Source organism: Zea mays, unplaced genomic scaffold, assembly GCF_902167145.1.
Source record: "Zea mays cultivar B73 unplaced genomic scaffold, Zm-B73-REFERENCE-NAM-5.0 scaffold_664, whole genome shotgun sequence".
NCBI lineage: Eukaryota > Viridiplantae > Streptophyta > Magnoliopsida > Poales > Poaceae > Zea > Zea mays.
Window position 1 is genome coordinate 20,001 of NW_023367327.1, and position 15,539 is coordinate 35,539.

Sequence of the window (15,539 nt, forward strand, 5' to 3'; positions counted from 1 at the left end):
GATTTAAGTTAAGTACAGACGACCAGTTACTAGAAAATAAGAATCATCTGCTGGACTCGCTTTGATTCTTAACAATCTTATCTGGCTCGCTTTTCTTAAGTTACCTTACTTACAGACTTACTGACTGGATGTGGAGTTGTGGCATCCAAGACTTGTTTCTAGCAAGCGAGTTACATAAGAAACCGAATCTCTAAGCTAAGTTCCTATGACTTTCGACTTGTTGAACCAGGTTCGTATTCATATTAATTTGGAGTTTGCTTGCTCCCCTCGAGACAGATTTTCACTACAAATAAAATAACCGGATAGAGAGATTTCCTTACTTATAGAGTAGAGCCAGACTGTGCTTCTCCATTCATTCCTTACTTTGGCTTTAACCCAACCTTATCAGATCCAAACTTAGCTTACTTGGCTGTTTTGCTCGTGAGACAGAGGGATTCTACCACCTGCGGCCTAATATAATAATAAACTTAATAATTTGACCGAGGTATTTGGATGTGGCTCGCACTAATCTTATCCGAGACAGAGGCTCAAATAAATAAACTCCTGAGACTGGCCTAAAAGAGTTAATTGGTGCTCTGCGAGACAGGGTTTTTTGGAAAGCTGGAACTCCAGTTCAACGATTCCTTCCGAGTGTAAGAAGCTAGACAGACCGGGGCATTTACCGGGGGGGTTACCTAATAGCTATGGCAAGGAAAGAAGCAAGCGTCACAAACGTATTAAAAAAGTCAATGTTCGAATTCACAGGTTAGTTCAAGCTCAGACAGAACAAAGAGCTAAGACAGCTCGTGCTTTCAAGCCTGCCGGGTACCTTCTTATATTATAGCAGTACCAGAGGTTCCTACAGATTGATTTGAATAGAACACTACACTATAGATTCTTGACAACCATTTCCATTAGATGGACAAATAGAATGTGCTTATCTCTTTCCTCTCAATTGTTTTCAGTAATTCGATATTGACATTTTGTGATTAGATCAAAAAGATTACTGCCACTCAGATCATTTCCAACTTCCTGCTCAATCAACCTCCTTAGTTGAAAACAATTCCTACTAAACTGGGATCAAGGAGAACCCCCTTTCCCAAAGGGGAACCACCATGAGCTAAACTAGGATAGGAAATCCAGAAATGCAAGAAAAGAGAGGAATGCTATATAATCCATTTTACCGCTCATCCTCTTTCAAAGCTAAGTTCCTATGTGAATGAAAAACAAAATGAAAATGAATCAACCTTACCCTTCCCTTAATGTTTGTAACGTAGGCATGTGTTAAGCTAATGGATTTCTGTTCAGTACTTGCTTACTACCTTTCTAGTTGACAGGGACAGGCGAGTTGAAATAAGAGAAGAATGAAGGCCTTCATAAGGAGTTATAGATAACCCAGTCGTGGAAGTTAATGAGTTAAGCCAAGGTAGGTAAGTAAAGATTGGAGTGATGGGAAAGACTATCTGTTTCCTGTAGATGAGCTAGGCAAAGAACGTTCTCAAGGAATATCTCTATCGTATTCATAGCTCGTCTCGTATTGATGGATAAAGATGCGAAACCTTTGCTGAGGAATAAGAGTGCTCTTGGGATCCAGCTGCTTTCAAATCTCTATACTTTACTTTACTACAACTAGATTTCACAAAGCCGTATAGGCATCCGTTGTTGGGAATTCCGTTATAGGGCTTGGTAACTACGGTCATATACGCTATGGATATTATAAAAGGGCTGTTCTTAGGTGAAGCTGGGCCCTGAGCCAATACCAGCCCGATACTGGTATCTCGATACGCATTTCTTGAAACTGGCACTGCACCTGCGCCCACGCCCTCGGACGAGTTATATTCCTTTTTAGCTATATCCCCCCAGTCTCTACTTCTTCTATATCTGATGATACCTTAGCCGGGGGACGACTACGAGGAAGAAAACGAATGAAGGCCTATTTCCTTTTCCCGGTGGTGGCTACCTCGACTCCAATAACAAAGAAGAACTGTAACCCGTACAGCCAATCTAGACTAGACGAAGAAGTTTCGATAGCCACACCAATAGACTGAATTAGTCCTTCTACCTGTCCGAAGCGCCTCTATCATTTGGCCGAGAAAGGCGTCGGCATAATAAGATAGGATAGAAGATAGAAGCCAGCTATGTGCCATTGTAAAAATGGTTTGCTATCACCTTGACCTAAAGAAAAAAGTTTTCTTCTATGGCTCCACTCGCTACTTTTTTTCCGCTCGTTCCCTATCTATGGTCGAGCACTTCGTTCATGAGTTGCTATCACTTTAGCTGTAATAACTAGAACTTCTGCTATCTTCTCAAGCAAGTTCAAATTGCTTTCCTTAGGACGAGCTTTTAAGGCAAAGTAGAAAGAGCTTATTTATTCGTCGATAAAAAGCCTTTACTTAAAACTAAAAAGGAATAGAACCGAAAGCTCTTTTCCAATATAAATGTCAACAAGCACCTGACAGACGCTCATCTACTTCCATTTCCTATTTTTTATCAATATCCTTCCCTTCCCTTCCCTTATAGTTATAGTTATAGATAGTATTCTTTCCTTCGCTTTTCTTCCTCTGGGCATCAAAGGAGGGCGTAGACCAATATTTCATTAAATAAAAAAGCTCTTCATCGCTGGAAACGGACTCGCTTCGCTAGCTCTAGGTGAATTTGCAAAACGGGGAAGAAGGGTATTTTATTTCGAAAGTCAACCGTTCCCGTAACCAGAACCGAACAAGGAAGCTGGGCGTAGACCCGTTACTTCTTACTTTACTACGGTGGAGGGGATGCCATTATTCCAATGCGTATTGACTACGTCGTAGGAACAGCGATAGCGATTGCGTGGGAACACCTTTCGCTCGAGGAGAGGAATGCGGACAACCGGCGAATAGTTTTCAGATGAAGGTACAGATCCGGATTCACGGATCAAAAAAGCAAGGAGCTCCTCATTAGAGGACAGACCCAGCGCTCGAGGATACGGATTCGATTGACCCTCTCCATTTGCTAGCGCTTGATACGAACCCTAGAGAATGTGCTATTCCCTTTTCGCTAGCTCACATGCATGTCCTATTCCTCATTCGCTACGGATATCCTTCAGCTTCCTGCTTCCGCTTCTTCTATATCTGATTCAACCTTAGCCGAGGAGGGTTCATTTTAGTTTCATATATATGGGAAATCCTTACTTCACATTTTTACCTTGGCTTGGGAAGTCACCACAGGATTTGATAAAACTCATCTTCATATATATGTATATGTAAAAGTAGTGCTTTCAATAACAAAACCTTTGCTTTGAACTGCTTTTCCAAGGATCTACACTGGGCTAACTTGAATCTGTTTACTTCACTTCTATTTGAAACTACTCCTCCCGTCGAGAGTTTCTTTCTATATGATAATTTGAGATTGCTCTACCGGACCTGAGTAGTAAGTGTTGACTCATGCGAGTCACTCCTTCTCAGCTTTGACTTCTTGGCTGGCTTGATGCTCAGTCTGGCCAAGGGGATGACCCCCTTTTCTCTACTTTACTTTGTTTAGCTTTGCGAATGATACTTTTTCTTTTAAATAAAGCTTTTTCAAAATTCTATTGCAGCACTTTTGCTAGAAAAAAAGCACGCACAAAAAGCACATTTCTTCCTAGTACTTTTATTTTTCACCCACCCATAGGAAAGATACGTAGCTCGGTCAGGGCATATCCTAAAGCCATTGCCTCCAGCCAGTAGTAGTGGTAGGTAAGCATCTTAAGTTAGGGGTGAAATTGCTTTTCTGACAAGGAAAGGGATTGTAGGCAAGCCTGTATAATTTCCTCTTACCTCTTCTCTGCATTTCCATCTTTCAACATATTCCCAAGCCTGGTGCTCGCTCGGTAATTTCTTGTTTCACTGCTGCCTCTAACTTATTTGGTTTAAAGCCTTCATTGTACGACTGAGGATTGGGTAGATGCTGATTCCGCGGCTCAGATTCAAATAGAACAGAACTGACCACTTTCGTCTGAATCATAATTTCTCGAAAGAACTCTTTCGATAATGTGTTTTTATTCCACTCAATTAGATATAGAGATGCTAGACTGGACTGTCTGCTTTCTTAGTGGACACGAGACCCTGCTCCTTCTTCTTTCTCATTTGCCTCTTTCTTGATCGTTTAGTTCTTGGCTTTCATCCCCAGTGAGTAACTACGGCACGAAAGAGTAACGTATAACGTGACGATCCTAAAAGAGAACCAAAAGCTAGGCAGAAGAAGAATTCCATTCAAGCGAAGAACAGAGTGAAAACAATCCGCGAACCGATGATCATTTTTCCACTGACTGCTATAAGATATAACTGAATATTTGGGTCTTTAAATGGCTTTTTCTTCTTCTTCCGTGATTCGGTATCAGAGCAACGAACTTCTAGGACTGATCTAGGTTGGAAGTTCGCTGGGGTTGCCTAGCGATATCACTTAGCTCAATCTAAAGATATCTGAGCTTGTACCGCATGGTTGGAGGCAAGAAAAGCAGAAGCACCAATGACCTAGCCACCGATCAGTATATTAGAAGGTTTTATAAGCAGCTCTTTCTTAGCTTATATAACTGCACCGTATCCAACGTACGCTCATATAGGCTCAACTAGTAATACCAATGTAGGAACTCCGATTGGTTTCTCACAGGTCGGATCCAATAATATAATAAATAGACTTTATGGTAAGGAGAACGAAGCTAGCAAAGCCAGGCAGAGAGAGTTCTTCTTGATAGGAATATCGGGAGAAGGGCTTATTGATAGGAATAGAGAAGCATAGGAGGAAAACAGGGCGGATGACTCTATGACTTGTAAAAAATAGGGCTTGTAAGGAGTCTAATAAAACTAGAATCGTTACGTTACTTGGTATTACTAGTCTAGTAAAGTAGATATGTTTTTTCTCGCCCATTTTTCTGCCGTCTCATATGTATGAGTAGCAGTATTGGCATTGAAAGAACGTGGGTACAGGAAATAGGGCGGTGGGGGCTAGGCTAGGTCATGTGTCTATTGGGATAGGTAAGAGTTTATGGAGGTCTCACTCTTCTATGATATGGGTCTTTTGTACTACTCCTCTCTTCTTGTCGTACTCGTCTTTGCAGTGAAATAAATGGTTTTGGGTATGGAGAACTATGAGATAGATCACTTTCTTACAACTTGATTTATTCAAAGCAAACTAGATACCATATCTACAGGTCCGTTGGAGAACTCTAAGTAGTAGTTGAAGCAAGGCATTAGGAAGATAGGTCCCACGTAGGGAGGGGAGTTTCTAATTGGACGTGCATTCATTCCCTGGGGAGGGAGTACCGCTTTAAGTGCCGGATTTGTACACATAGTATAGTAAAGACATGAGGGTATTCAATTTTTGAATATAACATGAAAGAAACCTCTCTCCTCTAGCTGGAGAAAGAAGGCTGGTTCTCGGTAGTCGAGGAGAGGTGGAATCTTTCTTAGAACGGAATGTTAAGACACGACCCAACATGTTTCCAGGCAGGTAACGTATAGAAGACTGAAAGTTGAAGTTCCGGTGGGTCTCGTCAATCCTTCCTTATTGCGCCTGCCCCTAATTGGAGCTCTTCTTATCTATTTCTATACCGAGAATAGCTTTATTGACGGGCTGAACGAACCCCTCACTTGGCTAACTCAACAATCATATGTCTGAGAGTCTGGTCTAACTAAGCGGATTGGAGGCGGGCATTTTCATTTCAACGTAGCAGTAGGGAAAGTGATTTCGGGGGGTTAGTACACATGGGCAGTTGGGGCAGTTACAGGTAGTTAAGTTCGGTCTTATTCTTATGGGCAAGTGGTCCTAGAATCTCTCTTTCCTTCTCTAAAGTATAGCTTTACGAAACTAGAATATGAGTAAATATAGAAATAGAATAATAAATAAGAATATCATATAGCCGTGTATTAGTAAGGATAGGTTTTGGTGAGTAGTAGTTCTTGGCATTAGTAAGCTAGCTTCACTAGACTATCTATGACAGGAAATTAGGTAAATGCACAATATCTTTTCAATGAAGTGAATGAAGAAAGATTCATAGGAAATGAACAATAGAAAGAGTACTATTCTTCAGTTACTCTTTTTTCTTGTCTTAGAATAGAGAATGTGTCAATGGATTAGCTGACTTTACTATGTTCCTGTCTTCAAGTATAAGTGAGTTGGTGTCAACGAATAGTTGCTTATTGCACTACTCAGTGAATGAGATATAGCATATATAATGGATTTTTCTTTTCCTTTTACTATACTAACATTCTTCCTTTATTCTACTTACTTCTTTCTCGTCTGTGTCAATGAGAAGTAAGAGTATTCTCGTACTACGAAGAATAGGCAAATCTTTGATTTGGAAGAGTTTTTTACTCATATCTTTGGGACCTTTAAGAGGAAATGAGTGACTTTCTGCCGGAGAATAGTAGTCATCTGTACTCGTCTTTTGTCCTTCCATACTTACTAAGCAAACTAGGTCACACCTGGACAACTAGGGAACATAAGCGGGTGATCTAATGATTCAGTGGGGAAAGCTGTTCATAAGGACCGGTGAGATGGTACTCCCCTGTGGTATCCCAAGAACCGTATTCCCATGGGCATTTCCTCCAAAATAGGCTGTTTTGAGAAAGTAATCTATTAGCTGCACAAGTCCAGAGTTGTGTGTACCCCTAGTGAAAGAGTGGAGGAGTTCAGACGCATATCGATACCAAAGTGAGAAGCCTCTTAATGATGGAGAACCTGCCTCTGCCAAATGCCCAATACAAGCAAGCAGGGGGAGCGGATTCCCAGAGAGAATTCCCGTGTTACTCTGATATTAGAAATAGAGGAAACTAGCACTTTAGAAAGAATGCAGAAAAATGATGGAACTAGAACGAAGCTCTACAAAGTTCACAACTCACCATTGCAACCGTAGGAATCTCTCCGAGGGTAGTAGGTCGGGGGAGCACCTTCCCTTTGCCTTATGGGACCCTCGATCATACTCTTTTCTGATAGCCGGAAAGGAATGACCTAACTTACCACTGAGTAGGCGCCCTTTTTCTTTTCCTTCTAAACTAGCTGCTCTCGCTCTACCAGTTCGTACTGAACTTTCACTTTAATTTATAGGCGATTTGCATTATCCGTTGGATAAAAATAAATATCATAATCAAGTAGATAATGCGATGACTGCCTATCTCTTTCGAGAAGGAGTCCTTTTTCCGATACTTACTATTGGGGTAGGCTAAGGTTACATAGATTGTCTCCTATCTCTCCCCTGTCCTCTCGAGCTAATGACTAAACCGACCCACGACGAGAGGATCAACCACTGCCATAGAAAGAGCAGCGACTAACTAAAACCAAGGAATCCATCATCTGGCATATTGGCAATGGGCGAACTGTCCGAGTGTGGCGTGATCCGTGGATTCCCAGAGCCAGCACTCTAACCAACTGAGCGATTTCCCCAACTTTCAATTGCTAAAAACAGCAGTTCTTTCATTTCGGTATATTTTATATAGCTTTCGCCCTTTAGTTCAAACAAACTTCATCTCCTGCCCTGCCCTGCGTCGGCTCCTCAAAATGGCCTAAAGTACCTCGCCGATAAGCGAGTTCAACCACATCGTGAACCAATTGAAGTCGGTCGAGTACCCATTGGGCGATGAGTAGAAGGCACACTGCTTTTTTTTCCCTCTATGCCGGATAGTTGGTCCACAACCTTACTTATATGTTTATGTGGCAACGCCAAATTCTCTACTATACTATACTATACTAAGATGTTTCAGTTCGCTAGGTTGTCTCTTGCCTGCCCGTGCTACAATTCCTTACTCAAAAGGACTAGAGTGCTAAGCTGCCTTCCCGGCACCACCACTATAATGAATGGCTCAAACAAATAGGAGATGAGAGAGCCCTTTTGATCCTTTCTATTCTATAATATAAAGAGAAGCTTGTTCATCTATCTAGAGAATGAAAAGGAACTAATGCCACTGATAAGAAATACATAGACCGTACGCCCACTTACCACTCTACCACTTCAATTCCATGACGGACTTCTCCGATACCTAGCTTGAGAGAGATCACAGGCATGTGGTGAACCATACCGAGAGAAAGAGCACTGAAATGAACCATATCGAGCACAGGTCTCACTCTACAAGTAAAGTTCGATGAGCTCTTAGCGGAGTTGTGCCTACTATCTACTAAGTGTGTGCTAGGGAAAGAAAGCAAGCAGAGCAGTTCTCACTCTGTCCGGTGACCAAGAAAGAAAGCTTCAAGAATACCGTAAACAGATCAGAGAAACCTCATACCGAATCGCCACGTGAAAGCGGGGTTAAGGTAAGGCAGGAAAGACTGACGCCGAAAGATATGTTTTGAAGAGAGCTCCATCGGGTTGAAGCCGAATTGCAGAGAATCAAGATCTTCTACCTTTGTTTGTTCCATCAATGCCCTTCGGACTGGCCTAAGAGTTGGGTCCCTGTCTGTAATTATGTGGCTAGGTAACCCATTTATGGCTTGTGGTCTTTCTGCTTATGACGTAGCACTATTCCATCTTGTAAATAACGCCTTCTTTAAGGCGCTACTATTTCTAGCGGCATAGGTGCTTTATCACAATACGAAACATGTACATACGATTCCTATTTAGAGATATTCCTACGACGTAGTAAAGAAATTAATAACAAATACGAATACGAATTACGCCTACGAGCCAAGGACGATATATGTATATGACTACGCCAATACTTGACTTGTTTCAATCAATTCTCCAGGGCCCCTAGAGAATTGATTGAAATCGTACGTCTATCGCTATCCAGTGCCTTTTCATCGAGGAAGTACATCCGATGCTTGGCTCCGACAGCTGAGGCCACCCTTCCCTCTTCTAACTGGTATGTATGTGTATTGGACAATCCTTTCATCTTGTTAGCACTTACTTTTCCGTGCTACCCATCCATTCATTAACGTGAATATAAGAATAGGGCCCCGGATATCTTTGCCTCGAAGCCGGTGGAAGGTGAAAAGCACAAAACTAAGCCTTATCCATCCGCTGGTCTAAAGAAGACCTTTTCGGCCGATAGAGAGCTTATTAATAAAAACATTATGCAGGGGCTGAGAATGCGTTGACAGCTGAAGCAACAAAAGAACTTTTCCATAGATAGGCGTACGTACTATGGATGAATTACCACCTCCTTGGAGGAGTGAATGCAAGGACCACTAAAAAACGGATACTTTACCGAAAAGCCTTTGCTTCTTCTTTCGATTGGATAGAAGCTCATACTCCACTTCAACAACTGGTTTGGTGCTGATGTGTCCAAATCCCATGCTCCTACGCCGGGTTGATTGATGTGTCAAAGACTAATGCTCCTTCGAAGGTTTTGATAGGTAAAGCTGTGGCCCAAGAACCCACTACATCTAAGCCCAAGTCCAAACAAAACTAGACCCAAGAATGCTGGAATGAGAATCCTTACCCGTGCCGTGACGACCATGCATACTTTTCTGACCTATGTATGCCTTTCCTCGCCTACTTCGTTCTTGCTTTCCAAAGAAACTTATTTTATACTTGCTGTGGCTAATACCCCATAAATTCATTCTGAGCAGAGCTTTCTAGCAGATTGATTGAGCTATGTAAGAGTAAGTACGTGATGAGAATCTTGTCATCAAAGTGAAAGCACATCTTTGAGAGTTTCATATATTCCAATATGAAGTGAAAGGGAGTCAGAGGTTAGCAAATCCTTATCAAGGTGTCTTCTTTTGACTAGCCCCATTCCAGGAGAGTAGGTCTTGCTCGCTATCTTGAAAGCAGTCCTATACAACCGTACTCAGAATTCCACTTGGCATACCAGTTTCATATAAGGACCAGACTCTCCTATCTAAAGTGGAAATTGAGAAAGAAGTGTTGTTTCTTTCAAACGTTGCTTCATTGACTTCTGTCGACAACCTATTGCTTTTGGAAGAGAATATTGGAAGCGTAAGAATAGAATATAGAGCTTTGAGTTTAGGAATGCTGCAAGAAAAGAAGAAAATCAAGTATACGTTTGCTTGTTGGCTTGAGCACTCGTTTCAGAAGAACCTTCTTTTGGGATAACTCTTTCAGGCAATATCTCGCTGTAGCAGTAATAGCCCAATGGCTTCTAGTTGTTTTTTTTACCCTTCCGGGCTCTTTTCCCCCGGCGGCTAGTTTCAGCATAAAAGGAAGAAGTCGGGTCCGCGCGGTTCGCCTTTTCGAATGCAGCAGTGTTTTTGGCTTTGGCAATACCAGCTAGCTAGCTACTTACTTGTGTGGGAGTCCTATAAAGAAAAGCCTGAGTTATAGACTGACTAAAGAAATCCACCTAAGCCGTAAGTTTTTGTTACAGCTGGCACACCTGCTTGCAAACTAGAAAATCTGATTCTAGTAGAAAGTGGACTAAGTCTTAAGAGAGATAAGCCGGTCTTTATACACTGGCCCTACTTCGAATTCAGTCAGTGGCCAGATGCATTGTAAGCAATTCCAGTCCCAGCTGCTGAGGTGGCGTAGTCAGCCCTACCTATACCTAAGTATTGAACAAAACCAACCATTTATATTATCCTGCATATTAATTAATACTTTCGTTAGAAAATAGAAAAACCAACGGAAAATCAAGTCTCATGTTGCTCCTCAGAAAACGCGTATAGTATATAGTATATAGTATATAGTATATAGTATATAGTATATAGTATATAGTAGTAGTAGTATCATTGGCCAAAGTAAAGTCGATGGGACAAACGCTGTTCGTTAGAACTAGCATTTTGTTTTGTCATGGAATCAAGTCTATTTGTTCGAATGTTCTTTTTTTCGTTTCGTTGGAAAAACCTACGCCCACATATTGATCTTTAAGTCTCCTTTCTCTTTTGGGAGCAGAGCTGAAAAAGATGGACAGTAACGATCGCGTAATATCAATTTATCGGCCTCGTCATCGAAAGCGGCTTCCAATTGCTCGGAAATTCTCAGCTATATGGGGGACTTTGATGGTGAGCAAAAAGAATTGATCAAGAAATTGGTAAACTTTCGCATGATCGATGGTAAAAGAACGAGAGTTCGTGCTATTGTTTATAAAACTTTTCACCGCCTAGCTCGAACTGAACGCGATGTAATCAAACTTATGGTTGACGCCGTAGATAATATAAAGCCAATATGCGAAGTGGTCAAAGTAGGAGTCGCAGGTACTATTTATGATGTTCCTGGGATTGTAGCCAGGGATCGTCAACAAACCTTAGCTATTCGTTGGATCCTTGGAGCAGCTTTCAAACGACGTATAAGCTACAGGATAAGCTTAGAGAAATGTTCATTTGCTGAGATACTGGATGCTTACCGAAAGAGGGGAATTTCACGTAAGAGAAGGGAGAATCTTCATGGACTGGCTTCCACCAATCGGAGTTTCGCGCATTTCAGATGGTGGTAAAGTGATACCACATAAGGAGCTCTTCCTCATTCAGTCATACTCAACAAAAGTCAGAAATGTTTGACCCTGATCCTTTTTTCATCTTCATATAGAAAGAAAATCGGCCTTCCTCATACTCCCCCCTTCATTCATGGAGTTGGAGGAATCCACAAGAGGCCTGCCCGTTCATAATTGCATAAAAGAACCATTCTTTTTATGAAAACAAACAAGCAAGGGATTGAGCAACTAGCGCTAGGCGCATCCTCTTGCTGGGATGGTTTGAGACAAAGATTTTACTTTGACTTATACTTTGACTTATACTTAGGATTAGGATCAGCTTGCGAATTTGCAGCACCGTATCTATATCTATATCTATATCTATATCTATATCTATATCTATAGTAGAATCAAGGGCAAAGAAAGGCAAGTCTCATTAGCCTTCGTCGATGGGACAAACGCTGTTCGTTAGAACTAGCATTTTGTTTTTTCTCGGTAAGAAGGCTGCGTGTTCAACAATGGGTTCGGCAACTACCATCTGTAGTGACAAGACCGGTACACTCACTTGAAATCCGGTAGTAACATTGTGTTCTTTCACCTCTTATGAGTCTCGGAGCAAACAACAAAGCATCAGATGAGAAAAGGATCTTCTCAACCTCTTACGATTTCAATTGACCAATGCCATAGTATAGTAAAGATCCGCAGTACAGGTGTAACAGCAATCAAGCTACTAAGGATAAGGATAAGGATAAGGATAAGGAAGAAGTGCTCTTTATTTACAATATGGGCTTTCGTAAGCATAAATATCAAAAGAGAGGATACCACACCAGATACGGTGCAACATACTTGAGTGGAAAGAGGAGAGTTTTTCCTCCGAGGGCGAGTTCGATCAGGCAGACATCGCAATGGATGGTTCCAATAGGAATAGTAGTCCAGTGATTGTCAGTGCATATTCATTAGTATACGATACTTAATACTGTTGCATAGTCTAGGTTACCGAATAGGAATAGCATAGCAAAGAATCCTACGCTAAGGAATGTGTCACCTACTAGGTTCACAGTAAGGGCCGCCCTTAATAGCAGACTTGTTAGCTTGGAGTCGTGTATATCATAAGTTGATTAGTAGGTATGAGCTTACCCCGATACCTTCTCAACCTAGGAACATAATTAGGTAGTTGTCCCCAGCTACGAGCACAAGCATAAAGAATGTTAACATAGAGAGGTCTGAGAAGAATCGTTGGTTGTGTGTATCTCCTGCCATATCATATAGCTTAACGAGAAGATGTGTACTAGTGCTTATACAGTTACTACAGCGAGGTCTTCGATGAGCGGTTAGGCTATCGAATAGGAATCCTCAGTCAACTGTGCCATTCTGAATCGATTCAGCTACCAAGTCGAATTGATACAGGTGATCCTGATAGACCCACTTCATAGAATGCTACGTAAGATAGGAGAGCTGTTGTACACATAGCTACACAAGTAATAATATGTGCACCAGTTTTTCTTACCTTACGTCCAAGGAGTCCTGCACCCATTGCACCTAGCATAGGGAGAGTCAGAATAGACCCTAGGGCCCGAAGGACGATACATGTTAGCTTAGTTAAATTTCTCCTTGTAGACGGTAATATGCTACAAGAATACCTATACCTATAGCTTATTCTGCACCTGCAATAGCGATGATGTAGATACTAGATGTTTGTCCTACGATATCATCGAATGAGAATGAGCTTACAATCACTAGTACTGTCACAGCTAGCAGCATGATTTCAATTGAGATCAGCATGAGGATGATCTATCTACTTTCGGTTGAGGACGAATCCTAGGATACCGAGAAGAAAGAGTACGATAGAGAGTGTCATGTTAATGTTTGATTACCAGAGCAATGACCACAGGAAGGAAACCGAGTCAACACATTGCGTAGGGATAGCAATACCCAAATACTCTAACTCTAGGTAGTCTATGTCTGTATAGGTATGGGGAGGGAGATACCTGAGAGGATACATATAGGGCTAACTATATACAACCCTCACCTCGGGCCATCAGAGAGATCGTATGTATCACCAGCATCAGGATATGTATTTCGGAATTACGCGCTGGTGCAGATTTGTACGTTCAGGTTATCCATGACTTCATTAGTGTCACGGATTCGCCCGAACTTTTGTCGCATAGTGCTCTGCCGATCCATAAGCTGCACCAGCATTAGATAGACTAGAGAAGTGTTGTGCGACTTGCTTCTTTACATCCACTACATAGATAGACTTAGCATCAGCAGCTATACCATGAGTATGAGCAGATCGTCGATAATCCTTGGCATCAAAGGTAGCACCTCACAAAGTGGCCAACAAGTCTACCGGACCATAGACGAGTAGGTTAGGATCAAGATCTCGGGCTTCCATTAGACTAGGAGCTACTTCGATCTTCATACCGCGCGCATGTAGAGGAGTTTTGGCATCGCATCGAGATGCTTCTTATCTTAAGAGTACTTCGCTATTGCCGCTCTATGAAAGCAGGTATTGGATCTCTATTCCGAACGAGGAAAGAAGACTGAACTGGGGTAGTTTATTCTGATCCAACAACTGGCTATTAACATTGGTTGATGCTTCATTCATACAAATCTCCTTACGGAGGATAGTCAAGAGAGTGAGTGGTTTCCCCTTAAGATAGAATAGCAGGCCACATGGTATAATCCCTTCCCTTATAGGACAAGGGATTAGAAGGTTGACAAATGAAGCCAAACGTAGTGATACTCTAGCACGGAGAACCAAGAAGGGTGCTTCTGCTACAACCAAAACCCTCTATCTCATGCCTACTTGATCTCATAACACTTATAGTAAGAATGAATCCCCTGATTATAGATTAAAAGGGATATTGGCGTGTAATACTTTGATTTCTTATATTTAACAAGAATCCTTGATTTATTTAATAAATCGCTCTTGCTTGCGCAAGGGATATGCTGATTCTTAGCATAGCTTTTTTACCGAATACAAGGATTCCTTGGCACCTGATACTGCTGAAGAGAATGATTTAGTGGAGGAGACTGGAGGTACTACGAAGAGTGTGAGGAGGGACCTAAGCACATTCGTGATTCTTAGTCTCTTGAGATCCGTGAGCGAGACCGAAGCTGGAGAAGGAAAGGAGGCAGCAAGACCTATTTCTCCGATAGATGATCTATAGCTTCATAGAGAGAGAGAAAGGAAGCTCTCCTTCACTACGTTCCACCAGCTTAAGTAAGACATCGATACCCAGCATACCATTATGACTAGTTAGGGCGATCCCGCGCGGGAAGGCTATATCTGACCTTTGACTTTGCTGTTTCCACCTCTGCTTGCTCTGATGCGGGCAAGTAGGAAGAAAGCATATCAAGGGCTTTCCAAGATGCTTTACAATACATTACAACATGTGATAAAGATAAAGATAAAGTAGTGAAAAACTTTTCACTCTAGAAGTAAGAAATATATCTTCAGAAAGGCAAACGGGATTTATTCCGTAGCGTGCATCCCCATAAGGGCTGATTCGCTTTCCAGACTAGAGACCCTGTGCCCTTTCTTCGAGCTTTCACTCATAGATTCGCACTGCTTTTGTTGAAAAAAAAACGGCCAAAGCATAGTGATCCACCGCTTATTCGAGTTAGTACAGGAAAAAGAGCCAGATAAAATTACTATTTTTCGTAAACATGGTTTTTCTATTTAGTCGGTTCGAGCACGCTCATTAAACTAAAGAGTTCATTTCCCTATTTCCTCATTCAATCACCAAAACGAAAGTAGTACTTTTCTTTTGGAAGAAAAAGTTTTGAAAGACACTTTCTTCTTTACAACGATAGCTCGCCTTACTGCTCTTAAATCCCTACTAGCCATCTCTTCCCTCCCTCGCCCAGGCAGGGCTGGTGACATCTAAGGAGGATGGAGCACCTTCCATTGAAGAATAGGCATGGAAGGAATGCCCTATTTATCTCTTTGATAGAAGAAGCAGCTTACTTTCCACACCTTGCCTACTTGACAACGCTTTTATATGGAGTGGCTTCAACCCATCACGCATGAAAGTGCCAAAGGATTTTCTTTACGACAACTCAGAGTCGAATTGGTCCTTTGCAAGTGGACGCCAGCCGTAGAGCCCTAGTTCTAGCCTACTATGTAGAGTAGAGTAGACTCTTACTTGAAAAAAGATAAGTTAAGAAATCAATTCTTATTCGCTTTTCACTTTCACTACTGGTCAAAGCTCGTCCTTAGAGACTACTGCCTTACTTTCA

General features: G+C 41.7%; 1 protein-coding gene across 1 annotated transcript in view; it reads right to left on the minus strand.

Annotated features, from left to right (window-relative positions):
- The window catches only part of LOC118475796 (uncharacterized), a 27,441-nt gene extending 11,959 nt beyond the window's left edge, over window positions 1-15,482 (minus strand). The window contains exon 1 of the mRNA XM_035963972.1: window positions 1-15,482. This exon is cut by the window's left edge and continues 11,959 nt beyond it. The gene's annotated coding sequence lies outside the window, so the exon portion shown is untranslated.
- Between the last annotated feature and the right edge of the window lie 57 nt (window positions 15,483-15,539).